At 44.3% G+C, this 15,797-nt stretch overlaps 1 protein-coding gene and 1 non-coding gene across 2 annotated transcripts in view; one reads left to right on the top strand and one right to left on the bottom strand.

The window, feature by feature from the left end:
• The window catches only part of LOC124716713 (serine/threonine-protein kinase par-1-like), a 461,973-nt gene that overhangs the window by 432,734 nt on the left and 13,442 nt on the right, over positions 1-15,797 (bottom strand). The gene's annotated exons all lie outside the window — the stretch shown is intronic.
• On the top strand, positions 5,868-5,942 carry Trnaw-cca. The gene has a single exon. It is a non-coding gene; the product is annotated as a tRNA-Trp (tRNA).

The raw sequence follows: 15,797 nt of genomic DNA, 5'->3' as shown, positions 1-15,797 counted from the left end.
TCCGAAAGCAGGCCTGATCGGAGTACAGAGTGTTGCGTCTGCTGTCCAGGGTACTGCTATATGCGCCTGGCTAGGAGGCTGTGTTGTCAGCTGGTAGCAGGTGAGAGGGCTGGGCGGCGCGCGTCAGGGCTCGCTATTCCGGGCCCTGTAGCAGCTGCGTGCGTCACAGCAAGCACACACAAGGCCGCAGCTTAGCTCACGCCGCGCTCAGCACGATGGGTGCGTGGACGTGCCGTGAACCGCCCCCTCCCTGGTCCTTCTGTACTCCGTATGACGAAAGAAGAGTGCCGCCCGTACCGGTGGATTTGGCATTGCTGTTCCGTGCGCACCTACCGCAACCGCGATTTTACAACACATAAACAATCGTCTGGATCACAACTTTTTTTACAGAATACCGGCTTCAATCTGGCGCTGCATATAAATAAATCTTCAGGACTATATTGGAAAACGAAAAAAAGTTGTTGTTGTGGTCTTCAGTCCAGAGACTGGTTTGATGCAGCTCTCCATGCTACTCTATACTGTGCAAGCTGCTTCATCTCCCAGCACCTACTGCAACCTACATCCTTCTGAATCTGCTTACTGTATTCATCTCCTGGTCTCCCTCTACTGTTTTTACCCTCCACGCTGCCCTCCAGTACTAAATTGGTGATCCCTTGATGCCTCAGAACATGTCCTACCAACCGATCCCTTCTTCTAGTCAAGTTGTGCCACAAACTCCTCTTCTCCCCAATTCTATTCAATACCTCCTTGTTAGTTATGTGATCTACCCATCGAATCTTCAGCATTCTTCTATAGCACCACATTTCGAAAGCTTCTATTCTCTTATCGTCCATGTTTCACTTCCATACATGGCTACACTCCATACAAATACTTTCAGAAACGACTTCCTGACACTTAAATCAATACTCGATGTCTACAAATTTGTCTTCTTCATAAACGCTTTCCTTGCCATTGCCAGTATACATTTTCTATCCTCTCTACTTCTACCATCATCAGTTATTTTGCTCCCCAAATAGCAAAACTCCTTTACTACTGTTAAGTGTATCATTTCCTAACCTAATTCCCTCAGCATCACCCGACTTAATTCGACTACATTCCATTATCCTCGTTTTGCTTTTGTTGATGTTCATCTTATATCCTCCTTTCAAGACACTGTCCATTCCGTTCCAAGTCCTTTGCTGTGTCTGACAGAATTACAATGTCATTGGCGAACCTCAAAGTTTTTATTTCTTCTCCATGGATTTTAATACCTACTCCAAACTTTTCTTTTGTTTCCTTTACTGCTTGCTCAATATACAGATTAAATAGCATCGGGGAGAGGGTACAACGATGTCTTACTCCCTTGCCAACCACTGCTTCCCTTTCATGTCCCTGTGTAGCAACACAAAAAAAATAAATTGTAATACACTGAAGCGCCAAAGAACCTGCTATAGGCACGCGTATTCAAATACAGAGAAATATGTAAACACGCAGGCTATGGCACTGCGATCCACAACGCCTATACAAGGTGGTCCATCGATCGTGACCGGGTCAAATATCTTACGAAATAAGCATCAAACGAAAAAAGTACAAAGAACGAAACTCATCTAGCTTGAAGGGGGAAACAGATGGCGCACAAGACGGCGCTGCCACAGGTCAAACGGGTATCAACAGAGTTTTTTAAAAAAGGGACCCCCATTTTTATTACATAATCCTGTAGTACGAAAAGAAATATGAATGTTTTAGTTGGACCACTTTTTTCGCTGGTGCACTGTCGTGATGTGAAAGGACTTTTTTGCGGGATAATGGCCGGCGTTTTTCTTGCAGCTCGGTTTTCAAACGGTCCAATAATGATGAATAATATGCACCTGTAATGTTTTACCCTTTTCCAGATAGTCGATGAGGATTATCCCTTGCGAATTCCGAAAGACAATCGCCATAAGCTTTCCGGCCGTAGGAATAGTCTTTGCCTTTTTTGGAGCAGATTCTCCCTTGGTAACCCATTGTTTAGATTGTTGTTTGGTTTGAGGAATATAGTAATGTATCCATGTTTCATCCACAGTGGCGAAACGACACTTAAAGTCCTGCGGATTCTTCCTGAACAGCTGCAAACCATCTTTGCAACACTTCACGCTATTCCGTTTTTGGTCAAGCGTGAGCAATAGCGGAACCCATCTTGTGGATAGCTTTCTCATGTCCAAATGTTCATGCAAAATATTATGAACCCGTTCATTCGAGATGCCTACAGCACTAGCAATCTCAGGCACCTTAACTCTTCTGTCATCCGTCACCATATCATGGATTTTATCAATGATTTCTGGAGTCGTAACCTCCACAGGGCGTCCAGAACGTTCAGCATCAGTTGTGCCCATATGGCCACTCCGAAAATTTTGGAACCACTTATGAACTGTTATAATCGAAGGTGCAGAGTCACCGTAACGTTTATCAAGCTTCTCTTGAGTCTGCTGAGGCGTTTTGCCTTTCATAAAGTAATGTTTAATCACCACACGAAATTCTTTTTCGTCCATTTTTTGACAATCACTCGACTTCCTTGATTCACACGAATGCCAAACACAAAGAAAAAGACCAATATCTAGATCTACATCTACACGACTACTCTGCAATTCACATTTAAGTGCTTGGCAGAGGGTTCGTCGAACAACAATCATACTATCTCTCTACCATTCCACTCCCGAACAGCGCGCGGGAAAAACGAACACCTAAACCTTTCTGTTCGAGCTCTGATTTCTCATATTTTATTTTGATGATCATTCCTACCTATGTAGGTTGGGCTCAACGAAATATTTTCGCATTCGGAAGAGAAAGTTGGTGACTGAAATTTCATAAATAGATCTCGCCGCGACGAAAAACGTCTTTGCTTTAATGACTTCCATCCCAACTCGTGTATCATATCTGCCCCACTCTCTCCCCTATTACGTGATAATACAAAACGAGCTGCCCTTTTTTGCACCCTTTCGATGTCCTCCGTCAATCCCACCTGGTAAGGATCCCACACCGCGCAGCAATATTCTAACAAAGGACGAACGAGTGTAGTGTAAGCTGTCTCTTTAGTGGACTTGTTGCATCTTCTAAGTGTCCTGCCAATGAAACGCAACCTTTGGCTCGCCTTATCCACAATATTATCTATGTGGTCTTTCCAACTGAAGTTGTTCGTAATTTTAACACCCAGGTACTTAGTTGAATTGACAGCCTTGATAATTGTACTATTTATCGAGTAATCGAATTCCAACGGATTTCTTTTCGAACTCGTGTGGATCACCTCACACTTTTCGTTATTTAGCGTCAACTGCCACCTGCCACACCATACAGCAATCTTTTCTAAATCGCTTTGCAACTGATACTGGTCTTCGGATGACCTTACTAGACGCTAAATTACAGGATCATCGGCGAACAACCTAAGAGAACTGCTCAGATTGTCACCCAGGTCATTTTTATAGATCAGGAACAGCAGAGGTCCCAGGACGCTTCCCTGGGGAACACCTGACATCACCTGAAACTTGGTGAGCATTCTTTCCAAAGAGGCTACTAACTAAAATGACCTCGATACGCGCCGGTGGTGCCGCCTCTCGGACTTTGTACGGCCTTTTCAAACGCCCCTCGTATATATTGTAAACAGTAACGGTCCAGTCACACTTCCTTGGGGTACAACGGAAATTACTTTTTAATCTGTCGCAATTCTGCTCCGACAGTCGGCAGGTTTTTTTTTTTTTTTTTTTTTTTTTTCAATAAACGGCAGTGCGGGACGGTGTCAAATGCTTTCCTGAAGGCAAGGAGCACGACATCACCTGAGCGTCTTTTGGATGCGTCCAAAAGAACATACACCACGAATTCATATAATCGATTCGTTTCGATGGGCGATGAATCCGCGACCTTCAGTGCTGATGCACAATTACGTTTGACCTCCTCCGGGAACCTCAACGTACCGCGCGTGGTAGATATGGAGGGCGCTAGGTGGGAATGTCGGTCGCCGAGGGCGTGCCGCGACAGTCCGCGAATTCTGACCAACACTGTGTCCGGTGGTGCAGTGGTTAACGCTACAGCCTAGTAAGCAGGAGATGCAGGGTTCGAAACCCGATCCGTCACACATTTTCACTCGTCGCTGTTGATTGTGCATAAGGTCCCGATGCAGCTGACAATACTTCACTCGCTTTCCTTTCCTCCCCCCCCCCTCCCCCCACTTTCAATTTACGAAACAAAATGTTATGAACCCACGTAGACCGAAGTGCAGCTCGCCAACAGTAGTGCAAAATTAACGTAACACTTGACTGAAGTGGGGTGGGGGGAATTCGTACTCTAACGTGACATACGTAATTCACAGAGTACATTAAAATAGCGCAAGAGAGATTCTTCCATCATAAAATGAATGAAAATTAATAATTAAAAGACACGTTAATGCAATACACTGTCCAGCCACGTTAATGTGACCACCGCCTACGTTCGACGTCAACGTGCAATAACCCCTCACAGACGACAGGTGGCACCACTAGCAGTGGAGGGTATTAGGACAGTTGATATTTTTAAGAATCTCGGGAATCCTATACATCGATATTTAAAAAAAATTCACTATCGGCCCTCCGTATATCGGGAAAGGTATCGAACTATCGGCGGAGAAAACACGACGTATCTGCCTATAAAAATATCGGCTGCACATTATATACTGCCGGTTTTAAGCTGCATATTTTGGGAAGATCACATACCTAATGAGGAGGTATTGAATAGGATTGGGGAGAAGAGGAGTATGTTGCACAACTTGACTAGAAGAAGGGATCGGTTGGTAGGACATGTTCTGAGGCATCAAGGGATCACCAATTTAGTATTGGGCGGCAGCGTGGAGGGTAAAAATCGTAGAGGGAGACCAAGAGATGAATACACTAAGCAGATTCAGAAGGATGTAGGTTGCAGTAGGTACTGGGAGATGAATAAGCTTGCACAGGATAGAGTAGAATGGAGAGCTGCATCAAACCAGTCTTAGGACTGAAGACCACAAGGAAGATTTATGTATTGATTTATTATTAGAAATTCTGTACTCTAACAAGCTAGCAGCCTGCCTATGCCCCTTACAGCAAAAACTGTAAGGAAAACAATGCACGTTCACGCTTGGCGGTAACTACTTTGCTAACAATGTCAATTGCATGTAAGTGGCATGATAAAAGGCGTGCGATGGGTCCGTCGTTAGGTTTCGTCACATATCGGATTCGCCGGAACACTTGGGTAGACTTCCCTATTTTTTTGTATTTCTGCAAACGCCAGCGACTTAGCAGCTATAGTGTCAAAATTGTGTGATGAAGTTGAACGTTGCAGTTTCTGCTGGTAGCGCCGAGCGCCAATTAGCTAACTCGCTCGCTCGCTCCCCCCCCCCCCCCCCACCTCCACCCCCACACCATAGCAAGGATCAGTCTTGTCATTTAGATTTTTTTCATCATTTTGGGCAACTGTTAACTGTTTTTGAAGAATGACGATGTTTTGCATTTAACATATTTCTTCACACCGGAAATCCTGTTATTCACCTCCCCCCCCCCCCCCCCGTCACCAGGGCATTCATGCAGCTTCTTTTGTACCATATATACTCGCGTAGCACAGTCAAAAGAGGAAGACTGAATGTGTTAAAAGCTCAAAAAATAGTAAGACTCCTTCACACAGTGAAAGTAAAATTTGTTCAACTACAACTGCAAAAGAAACAACTTCCAATATTTACCAAAAATTGTAAAAAATAAAAATATCGGCACTCGACATAGTTATTTTGATATCGATATATCGGTGGAAAAAGTATTTACTTATGTTATTGGTAATCCTTTCTCTAAGAATAAGTTTAGTTGTGCTCTAACTATAGTGTGATTTAAATTAGTTGGTGTCTGCCGAAGTAGTCGTGCTTGGGTAGCTCAGTTGGTAGAGCACTTGCCCACCAAAGGCAATGGCCCCGAGTTCGAGTCTCGGTCCGGCATACAGTTTTAATCTGCTACAAGTTTCATATCAGCGCACACTCCGCTGCAGAGCGAAAATCTCATTCTGGAAACATCCCCCACGCTGTGGCTAAGCCATGTCTCCGCAATATCCTTTCTTTCAGGAGTGCTGGTTCTACAAGGTTCGCAGGAGAGCTTCTGTAAACTTTGGAAGGTCGGAGACGAGGTAATGGCAGAAGTGAAGCTGTGTGGACGGGGCGTGAGTCGTGCATGGGTAGCTCAGTTGGTAGAGCACTTGCCCGTGAAATCCATTGGTCCCGAGTTCGAGTCTCGGTCCGGCACACAATTTTAATCCGTCAGGAAGTTTCACATCAGCGCACACTCCGCTGCAGAGTGAAAATCTCAATCCGGCCGAAAGGACGTTAGGCAACGGCATTGGGAGCTATTTGTCGCCTGACTGTACAACGCAGTGTAATTTCCAAGTATGCAGTACTCCATATTCTGCGGCTGAGGCAAACTTTTTTGGCAAGAGCGGAAGAACAAGGTCACCCTGCAGCACTTTCCAAAATTACGCACGTTCCCCAGGGACTTGTTTGTGAGACGTGAAACGCGGCATACGCACTGGCCGTGTACAAGGGGGCTAGAATGCCCGCGGCGGTGGCCGCCTGGTGTAAACATGTTTGCCGCCACCGCGCCGCCAGCTCCTGCTGCTAAATGCCGCTCCTAATCTCTCGCCGCCGACGTTTACACGCTGTATCCACTGCTTCCCAGCATCGCGTCGCATCCCGCAGTAAACTAAACACTACGCACCGGTCGTTTCCAGCTAGTGGGCTTTTGACAGATTTTTGTAAATTTTTTTTGTGTCCCAGAACCGTAAAATTCTCTGCGCTGCCCTCGGGAGCAGGCGGTTGAAACGCTCCTTCCGTCCGCGCCTCGGACCAACACCGACTCAAAGGAAGGCCTCGGCGCTTGTTGGTGACGTCACGTCAGCTAGGCACGGCGAACGCCAGGTCTCTTGCAGGCAGAAACGCCTGGGCGTGCTTATCACTATAAATCTCTTATTTTTCGACAAAATGTTTGGTACTGTTTTGGATTCTGCAGTTTTATTTAGATGAAAGATTTTCTTACTATCGTAAAGCTACAAATGAAGATCATACTTCTGTATTACTGAATCCTGCTCAAACAAACGTAGATCAATATGAGAAGATGCTTTGGCCCATTGCAAGCTCCGGAAATTTTACATTCAAGTAACTATATTTACTTGATCCATTTTGTTATCGAAACTTACCCCAACTCCCTTACAATGAGCTCGTTTCTTTTATTTATTTACGTTCGTTTGACATCGTCACTGGAAATGTGAACTAATTTACATGTGTAAATGTCCAATTGTTGCCAGTCATTAGATTACAGTCGTTTTCAACGAAAGGAATTCTAAACAGGAAATAAAATAGCTTCATACATCGAAAATATTGCTGAGCTTACAACTTTTTTAAACATGCACATTAGAAATGATAAATATTCCCTCTTTCAACTGAAAGGAGAAACTTTTTTTTTTTAATTAGATAAAACAAGTATCTCTCTTTTGCCTCTTCTTCTGTCCCCCAGCCCCTCCCCCAACGTGTACAATCACAAGATATTTCATTAACATTCAGTGCTCCTCACCCGATAGTCAACCAAGATATCTAAAGAAGAGCACCAATATGTTCACAGTTTCTTGTAAAATCAACCCAGTACAAACGTAACTTCCTCAGATTTACAAATAAGGTAAAGAAGCACGAATTCTGTTGCTGCTGGACCGTGAAGTTGTTTTTGTATGTCAATCCTTAAAACAGGTGGAAATTTAAGTTCAGGAGTACACTATTTGTTAGGAAGTGTAATGAATTGCACAGTTAATTGATTGCAGAAATCTCTCAGAACAATGTGTGTTGGTCAACTACGGCCAATAGTTTCACATTTTCCTGTGTCAGAGCGGGAGACACCACCATTATGAGTATGCCTGCAACAGGCCTGGCGTTCGCCGTGCCTAGCTGACGTGACGTGACGTCACCAACAAGCGCCGAGGCCTTCCTTTGAGGCGGTGTTGCTCGGACTCTCCGTGAAGTCGAGTGACGTCACACAGAATTCACAGCACTTCTGACGGTTTCGTGCGCGCGAAACGAATTACCCGACGTACTGCTTCGCGGATTTCATAGGAATCGTTTATTGGCAGACCCGGATTAATTCTCCGCATTGCTACGCACTAAACTACTCTAAAAAGGCTCGCTACCCCAGCTGTTACCCGCGAGACAGCGTTAAAATGCTCTCACCGTCCCAACGTCAAAAATTATTAGGTCTACAACTTTGCTTCCGCCGTTTTGCCATAGACGGCAGTAGCTGCAAGTGGGGTTCAGGTGGTTAGTCATATGTGTGATACAATAAGCTTAGGCATCTGTAACATAATGCCATAAAAATATTAGTCGATTTGTGATTCCATCATAAGGTTATTCTCGATTAAGTACGTCAACTTACGTACCCATTTCTCGCCATTTGCGGTAAGTTTTAATTTTCTGCTTTAACATGAAAAAACTGTGGCTGTGGCTCTTAAAATGCTGGGTAAGACCAATGGTGAGGGAGCTATTCGTGGAAGACCGTGCAGAGAATATTTTCAACGCCTTAAGAACGGTGATTTTGATGTCGAAGACTGGCATGGCGGTGGAAGACTGAACGTTTTCGTAGCTACTGCAACAGACGAAGACAGTCATAGGACATCATTATCGAAAGCAATTTATGCCTTCGAGCCCAGCACTGAAACACAAACGGCCACAATACAGCGATAGACACGTAAAGGTAATTTTGCAGCAGGTCAGTGCTCGACCCCATGTCGCAAAACGCGTCAAAATACACATGGAATCGTTGAAATGAGAAGTCCTATCCCTACCGCCGTATTCTCCATACGTTGCTCTCTCTGACTACCACATTTTTCTATCAGTGGCATACAGTCTGGCTGACCAGCACTTCCGATCAAATGAACAAGTGCAAAATTGAAATCGATTCATCGATCGCCACAAAAGACGCCCAGTTTTTCCGCCAAGGGACGCGTATGCTATCTGAAAGATGGGAGAATGTGGTGGCCAGCGATGGGCAATATTATAAATCATAATTTTTTTTGTAAGTTTTCCACAGTAAAGCCCCGAACTTCGAGAAAAAACGGCGACCCCCACTACTTCCATTAAGTTTCCGAGAACCGACTAACATTTCAGTACACTGCCCCCCCCCCCCCCCCACAGGCCCCTACCAACTCCCATGGCCAATCTCCATATGGCGCAACAGAAATATACTTAATTCAACGTCAATAGAGGGAAAGGTCTCACAAAAGCATCACTACTTTTCTGTTGCATTGTGCTTCCATCTCCTGCGATGCACTACTTCGTTTTTAATGCTGATGTATGAGCTGCTGTCAATCACATCAGTCAGAAACTGTCTTCCACATAACCCTTTGCGGCTGAATTTTATAAGCCTCCTCTTTCTTCATATATGTGCAGTACAGTTTTGTTTACTTCTTTTTATCACGAGCAGTGGGGATAGCGCCTTTGACTAGTAATGAAAACGTCTTGGACCCAGGCATCGAACTTCGCTGCCGGCCGGAGTGGCTGAGCGGTTCTAGGCGCTACAGTCTGACAGTCTGAAACCACGCGACCGCTACGGTCGCAGGTTCGAATCCTGCCTCGGGCGTGGATGTGTATGGTGTCCTTAGGTTAGTTAGGTTTCAGTAGTTCTAAGTTCTAGCGGACTGATGACCTCAGAAGTTAAGTCCCATAGTGTTCAGAGCCATTTGAACATCGCCACTACTCAAATTTTTAATGAAATCATCAGCAATGGAAGACGAAGACTTTAGGTATAAGAAATCACATTCGTTCTGTCAACGGCATAATCAAATAGGGCAAGAGAGCATAGAGAGGTTCAGGGAACACTCTTGTGCTTGGGGTCGGAAACTGCCCCTAAGGCCGGTATTACATTAACAGATTTCTTTGTCCAATATCTTTGTCAAAGAAATTTGATGGTGTAATAGGGAACTTTGTCAAATGTCGTTAAATATTTGATCAAATCTAGGATCTCGCTGTAGATTTCATCAGAGGAGTCGCTTGTCTTCTATTCACTGCAATGTGACATGTTACCACGTGGAGCGCTAGCATCTCTGCAGCGTTCAGTCATCCGTAGTGTTTTTATAAACATTGCTGGTAAATACAATTGGTGTGTGCCGACAACTACAAAATTAATAGATATGTATAAAGCTGATTAGGCGCTTTACAACGTGAGGCACAATGAATACAAAAATAGATTAAGAAGATTGGAGACCTGACCCGACCTAACCTAACTCTCTCTCCTGTAGCAAGGAATCGCAGTGTTACAGTGAGCCTGTCTTCTGCAAATATAGCAGTTCTTAAGTGAGTATTGTGCTTTGTAATATGAGGATACACTTCACTGAGCACATAACAGAAAATGTATGCTCATCCATTCTTAGGTAATTGATGTACGACTTAAGGTCCTCCACTATAAGCTCACGTAACAAGTTTTGTCGAATGCTTTTATCGTGTCGTCGTAAAACCCACGGCTTCACCCAGGTACGTTTCTTATTTCCCCAACTTCTCTTCTGCAGGTGCACACAGTGCAATTGTGGTACATGCAACTGCTGCGGTTAACAACAAGTTGTTGTCAGCAATCTTGAACTTTGACGTGGCGCTAAAAAGGGGTATTACACTGTCTTCATATTTTTCGCCAAAGATCTTTGTCAAATATATTTGACGAAGAAATTTGATAGTGTAATACCGGCCTAAAGGCGGAGGAAGAATCAGCAATGATCAACGGCATGAGGATGCAGGAGGCAATGGAAACCACTGCATTAAAGACGCACAACGTGTATCTACAGCACATGTGGCCTTTAAGTGAGAAAGTGTTGTAATGCTCTTCCCACTCACAAAAGATTCCGGAATGGTCTCCTATTCGGATATCTGAGAGGGCACTACAAGGAGTGGCTGTCATGGACAACTTATTCGCCCTTAAAATCAGCCTAGTCGGTTCCAAGCACCCTTCAACTTAGGAGCATTGGGGGAAGCTGTGCCTATCATCTTCAGACGAAACAAAAACCTCTTGTCCTTCCGAGCGGAAACTAGCCGATGTGACTATTAGCGGAAAGCTCTAGCGTACAAGGGCCACCAGGAAAAAGTATGTTATATGTAGGGATAAGAAAAAATCGTATTGTTTTATAGCCAGTTGCTGTGTTACTATCTGCCAGTTTCGGTATTAGTTTTGGCAAATCGTTGTTTTTTGGCCATACTCTGTGTTTATATAATTTCAGCGCCATTTTTTCCAATTTCGGCGTTAATGTTTTCGCAAATTCGGTGCTTGTTTTCGCCCAAACTCTGTTGCCAAACACGGTGTCTGATGCCAACCACGGTGTTTCTGCCCAACTTAGGTGGTTTTTTATGTCGCATCATAGGTATGTGAGAAATGGACCGTAATTTTAAAACTGAAGGAATAAGATATCAAAATGCAATTTCAACGCTGACTAACTATAATTTACGAATATTGTAAACTGCTGTCCTCAGATTTGTAACTTATTTAATACGGGAAAACGACAAATTTCGCAATATTTCGTAAAAATTGCCGATTTCGCGATACTTTGTGAAAATCGCCGACTCTGTTTTATTTCATTAAAAACCGCTAATGTCACATTTTTTGGTTTATCGTTTTCGCGAAATGTTATTGTTCCTAGTTACAGGATGACTACTACTTTCGTACAACTATGAGTCGTGTGAAATGTTCGTTGAAAAATGGTTCAAATGGCTCTAAGCACTATGGGACTTAACATCTGAGGTCATCAGTCCCCTAGACTTAGAAACCAACTAACCTAAGGACATCACACACATCCATGCCTGAGGCTGGATTCTAACCTGCGACCGTAGCAGGCGCGCGGTTCCAGACTGAAGCGTCTAGAACCGCTCGGCCCCGGGGCCGGCGAAATGTTCGTCCCGAAGGCGAGAATTAAAAGAACCCAAAAGAAAAACTAGTCATCTGTTCAATGCGTGGGTTCTACGAAAAATGTTCGACAGGTTACAGTTTCAAATTTCGCAGCATAGGGACTCCAGTTCTTACGCGAAAGGAAAATGAGAAATCCCAGTCGCTTCCGTTGAAGCCTCTTGAAAATTTCCCGGAAGACGCTACAGTGGGAACAGGCACACGCGGTTTGACCTTGAGACTGGAATGCGGAGTGTAGTATGCCCTCGTACTTCCAGATAACACGGAACATCACTTTCCCAGCAGCTGATGTCACCTCGGTCTTTCTGCTTTTGTTTTCGCACGACATGCCGTATGTTTCCATTGAGGTGGCCCTCGCTCTGTGTCTGGTGGTGAACTCTGCGCTCACCAACCGCGACAGCTGGCGCCAAAACGATGTGTACTTTGACGAATTGACTCACATGCTGTAACGACGGTTCTAGTGTTTGCATTTTACTCTGCACAATGGAAATGCTAGGCTCTCGTAGGGCGTGAAAATTTGTGTCACTGATTTAGAGTTTTGAGAAAATTATGCAGTTTTTGTAGCGTAAATTGGCATATCTCGATGTAGTACACACACGGACTGTGTATATTGCATTAGGAGACTACATTTCCTTATGATAGAAGAGTCTCGAAGTATGATGGAAGAGTCACGCACATTAAAAAGTAATTTGTGTATATGCTTTTTTATTTCGTAACCTCACACACGTTGTTTACAATGTATAATTGAAGACGAATATTCCAGAATTTGAAACACGAACAGCTGCTAGAATGAGTTTCTTAGAAGTAGATACCTTAGGGGTTGCGAAGCAACTCAAATCGCTTGATATGGGCAAGTCTTCAGGTCCATATTGTATACCGATTAGGTTCCTTTCAGATTACGCTGATACAATAGCTCCCTACTTAGCAATCATATACAACCGCTCGCTCACCGATAGATATGTACCTACAGATTGGAAAATTGCGCAGATAGCACCAGTGTTTAAGAAGGGTAGTAGGAGTAATCCATCGAACTACAGACCTATATCATTGACGTCGGTTTGCAGTAGGGTTTTAGAGCATATACTGTATTCAAACATTATGAATCACCTCGAAGGGAACGATCTATTGATACGTAATCAGCATGGTTTCAGAAAACATCGTTCTTGTGCAACGCAGCTAGCCCTTTATTCGCACGAAGTAATGGCCGCTGTCGACAGGGGATCTCAAGTTGATTCCGTATTTCTAGATTTCCGGAAAGCTTTTGACACCGTTCCTCACAAGCGACTTCTAATCAAGCTGCGTGCCTATGGGGTATCGTCTCAGTTGTGCGACTGGATTCGTGATTTCCTGTCAGGAAGGTCGCAGTTCGTAGTAATAGACGGCAAATCATCGAGTAAAACTGAAATGATATCAGGTGTTCCCCAGGGAAGCGTCCTAGGACCTCTGCTGTTCCTGATCTATATAAATGACCTGGGTGACAATCTGAGCAGTTCTCTTAGGGTGCTCGCATATGATGCTGTAATTTAGCGTCTAGTAAGGTCATCCGAAGACCAGTATCAGTTGCAAAGCGATTTAGAAAAGATTGCTCTATGGTGTGGCAGGTGGCAGTTGACGCTAAATAACGAAAAGTGTGAGGTGATCCACACGAGTTCGAAAAGAAATCCGTTGGAATTCGATTACTCGATAAATAGTACAATTATCAAGGCTATCAATTCAACTAAGTACCTGGGTGTTAAAATTACGAACAACTTCAGTTGGAAAGACCACATAGATAATATTGTGGGGAAGGCAAACCAAAGGTTGCGTTTCATTGGCAGGACACTTAGAAGATGCAACAAGTCCACTAAAGAGACGGCTTACACTGCACTCGTTCGTCCTCTGTTAGAATACTGCTGAGCGGTGTGGGATCCTTACCAGGTGGGATTGTGGGATTGTGGGATCCTTACCAGGTGGGATTGACGGAGGACATCGAAAGGGTGCAATAAAGGGCAGCTCGTTTTTTATTACCACGTAATAGGGGAGAGAGTGTGGCAGACATGATACACGAGTTGGGATGGAAGTCATTAAAGCAAAGACGTTTTTCGTCGCGGCGAGATCTATTTACGAAATTTCAGTCACCAACTTTCTCTTCCGAATGCGAAAATATTTTGTTGAGCCAACCTACATAGATAGGAATGATCATCAAAATAAAATAAGAGAAATCAGAGCTCGAACAGAAAGGTTTAGGTGTTCGTTTTTCCCGCGCGCTGTTCGGGAGTGGAATGGTAGAAAGATAGTATGATTGTGGTTCGGCGAACCCTCTGCCAAGCACTTAAATGTGAATTGCAGAGTAGTCATGTAGATGTAGATTGTTTATAACCTATGGTCACAATGGTTGCTCAATGGTGTCTCAAGACGGTCACCCATCCAAGAGCTAACCGGGCCCGACGTTGCGTAACTTCTGTCGGACGAGAACTGCCGCAATCAACGAGGTTCAATAACGTAGGCACGAATTAGTTTTACCATGTTTGAGGTCGCTTTGCAGAGCAGCATCACTTAAATCTTGTTAATCTCAGTTCTTACGGCAATCTTTGGTTCCGTCAGGGCGTGCGGCATGTTTTTATAGACCCCCTTTAAGGTAGCTCCACAGGAACAACCCACAGAGGTGAGTACTAGGGCCTATTATCTTTTCATTTTGTGTCAATGAGGTGTATCAGTTGCGTCCTACTGCAGATACGACATGTATACTGATGACCTCCAACTGAACCTAAGTGCGCAGCCAATAACCCTGAAGACACCTGCCGAGAATCTCAATACTGACATGTGTACATTATCAAAACGGGCGCAGGATGTACGAAAGCCCAAAGCATGCAAAACCCAAGCGGTACTGACCTGTCATTCTAGGCTCATTAGCCCGAGATACCACGAATCCCTACCATCTTCAACCCTAAATGGGACAAACATCGACTTGCCTCCTTCAGCAAAGAGTCTAGGAGAAAAAAAGCAGATGAAATTCTAAATTGGAAAAAAATGGAAATTTGTGGTAAGTACCATGGGATCAAACTGCTGAGGTTACACACTACTTAATCTAACTTTAACTTACACTAAGTACGACAAACACACCCATGCTCGAGGCAGGACTCGAACCTCCGATAGGGGAAGCCGAACCATGACAAGACGCCCAAGACCTCGCAGCTACCCCGCGCGGCAATTCTAAATTGGACTGAGTCGTAATTGCAATGTACTAGAAGGCGTCAGCATCTCTCTACTCCTTAGGAAAACACAAAAAGGTCTTTCCTTTCAACCTGAAAACGAAGCTTGTACAAATACTTCCAGTTATTGATTACAGCGATGGTATCCTACAAAGTCTTCCTCAGGAAAAGTCACAGCGTCTGGAACTGATTACGAATGCCAGTGTTTGTTATGTCTCTGACGTTCGACTTCGACTCTTTGATCGTATTTCACCATCATATTCACAGCTATTCTGGCTGCGTGTTGACGGGTGCAGAGGTTTCCATAGCCTCTGTCTTCTCTACTGCCTTATCAACGTACACTGTTCCTCGTATCTCGCGTCGACCTTAACGCCCTTGTCTGAACAACATGGCAGAAACACCAGTTCCCAACAGATCAAAATCCTCTGTATCCGACTCCATCGGCTCAGCCACTTCTGCGAAGTCCTTTTCAAGTAGCAGAAACCCGGCTCTGGAATAACCTACCGCGTTATACCAGACAACCGAATACGATCTCCAGCTTCAGAAGACAGTTAATGACATATATACGAAAGCAACAATAATGATTAGCATTCTCCCTGTACGCAATGGTTACCCTTGCACATCCTTCTTTCCAACCAGATCTTTCTTATTTGCAGTGTTCTGAACAGATGTATGCCCCCTAAATTTCCTT

Source organism: Schistocerca piceifrons, chromosome 9, assembly GCF_021461385.2.
Source record: "Schistocerca piceifrons isolate TAMUIC-IGC-003096 chromosome 9, iqSchPice1.1, whole genome shotgun sequence".
NCBI classification, from domain to species: Eukaryota; Metazoa; Arthropoda; class Insecta; order Orthoptera; family Acrididae; genus Schistocerca; species Schistocerca piceifrons.
Note: the sequence above shows the minus strand (reverse complement) of the source record. Positions and strands in the feature narration are given on the sequence as shown.